Source organism: Tachyglossus aculeatus, chromosome 3 (assembly GCF_015852505.1).
Source record: "Tachyglossus aculeatus isolate mTacAcu1 chromosome 3, mTacAcu1.pri, whole genome shotgun sequence".
Taxonomy (NCBI): domain Eukaryota; kingdom Metazoa; phylum Chordata; class Mammalia; order Monotremata; family Tachyglossidae; genus Tachyglossus; species Tachyglossus aculeatus.
The window spans coordinates 69,291,414-69,293,680 of NC_052068.1; the positions used below are offsets into that span (position 1 = coordinate 69,291,414).

General features: G+C 43.5%; 1 non-coding gene across 1 annotated transcript; it reads right to left on the minus strand.

Annotated features, from left to right (window-relative positions):
* Positions 1-229: 229 nt before the first annotated feature.
* Positions 230-367, minus strand: LOC119926338. The gene has a single exon (XR_005450224.1). It is a non-coding gene; the product is annotated as a small nucleolar RNA SNORA7 (small nucleolar RNA).
* Positions 368-2,267: the final 1,900 nt, after the last annotated feature.

The following is a 2,267-nucleotide window of genomic DNA, read 5'->3' on the forward strand; positions in this document are numbered from 1 at the left end:
TTCCCAAGCGCTTAGTACAGTGCTTTGCACACAGTAAGCGCTCAATAAATACGATTGATTGATTGATCTCTCCCAGAATGTCCCCCCCTCCATTTGCAATTGTTCTGGTAGTGTATCCATAAGCGTTTTCTTGGTAAAAAATACAGAAGTGGTTTACCACTGCCTCCTTCTGCACAGTCTGCCCTTGACTGTCTCCCATGCCTCTACTTCCCAGCAGAGGTGAGTTTTGACTTGTAGCAGATTGCCTTCCGTTCGCTAGCCGCTGCCCAAGCTAAAAATGGAATGGATATCCCTCTGCTTGAGTCTCCCTCCTGTAGTAGAGACTGGTAGAGTACTGGAAACTCTCCAGGTGTGACCCTGAGAGGTGACTGTATATATATATATATATATATATATATATATATATATATATATATATATATATATATATATATATATATACAGTATATATATATATACACATACCTGTATATATGTATATATGTTTGTACATATTTGTTACTCTATTTATTTATTTATTTTACTTGTACATATCTATTCTATTTATTTTATTTTGTTAGTATGTTTGGTTTTGTTCTCTGTCTCCCCCTTTTAGACTGTGAGCCCACTGTTGGGTGGGGACTGTCTCTATATGTTGCCAACTTGGACTTCCCAAGTGCTTAGTCCAGTGCTCTGCACACAGTAAGCGCTCAATAAATACGATTGATGATGATGATGATGATGACTGCACACAGTCAGCACTCAATAAATACCATTGATTGATCTGCTGGGGCTGGAATATTTTCATCTTGGACCAAGGCTTTTAGTCCAGTAGATACAACTTTGGGTAGATTATCTGCGGTGAATGGAGTTAGTTTGGTCTCAAACAGCTGAGTGAGAGGAGCTCCTTGGATAGGCCTTGAGTGGGTGTCCACTCCCAACCCCAGTCCATGGAGATGACTCTCTCTCTCCCTCACCTTGGAGATGCCGCGACCGGACCTGGCCACTGGCCGGTTGTGTTGGGCTCTGGGGATTAAGGAGAAGGAGGTGGAAGCTGGGTACATTTTTTTTCTTTCACAAACTCACAACGCTGTTTTCAAAGCCACAGCACTTGCCAACAGAAATGAGTAATGAAAAGCTGGTCTATTTTTGTGCCTGTGGAATTTTCCCCTCTCTTTGATCAGTTCTCAGTCACAGCCCCGTTGATACTGGTCCTGGGGACGGGGCTCCAGAGGCCTTGGAACCGGCTAATCGGGCAGCGGCAGCCTGGCCCGTGAATCAGAAAAGCGACCAGTCAGTCAGTCAATCGTATTTATGGAGTGCTTACTGTGTGCAGAGCACTGTACTAAGCGCTTGGAAAGTACAATTCGGCTGCAGATAGACAATCCGTAACCAACAACGGGCTCACAGTCTAGAAAATAATAATGATGATGATGGCATTTGTTAAGCAGTTGCTATGTACCAAGCACTGCTCTAAGTGCTGGGGTATATACAAGGTAATAGGGTTGTACCACAGGGATCTCACAGTCTTAATCTCCATTTTACAGATGAGGTAACTGAGGCATAGAGAAGTTAACAGAATATATATATATATATATACAATATAACAGAAACATTCCCTGCCCACAGTGAGCTTACACCAGATTTTCTGAAGCTTGGGCTCCAACTGAGCCAGGTAGAGCTTCTTTGGGACTACTCATGCAGGTTTTGATGGGGCGGTGACAGAGTGCCAAGGTGTGTCCTGTTGCCCATTTTAGCTTTTTTCACACTGATTTAGGTCCCCAAAATCGATTGCTTCCAGGCTCACTGTCCTGGGGGTGACACAAACCTGCCAATTCAGCTCATCTCTAGACTGTAAGCTCCTTGTAGGGATGGAGTGTTTCTACCAAGTCTGTTAGACTGTACTTTCCCAAGTCTCAGAACACTGCTCTAGATAGAGTAAGTGTTCAATAAATACTGTTGATTAGGTGGGTGGTTGACTTGGATGTCCAGGCATCTCAGCCCTTGAGTCTGCTGTGTGACCCTGAACAAATCACTTAATTTCTCTATGCCTCAATTATGTCATCTGTAAAATGGGAATTAATAACAATAATGATGGTATTTGCTAAGCACTTACTATGTTCTAAGCCCTGGGGAGGTTACAAGGTGATCAGGTTGTCCCACGGGAGGCTCACAGTTTTAATCCCCATTTTACAGATGAGGAAACTGAGGCATAGAGAAGTTAAGTGACTTGCCCAAAGTCACACAGCTGACAGTTGGCAGAGCCGGGATTTGAACCCATGACCTCT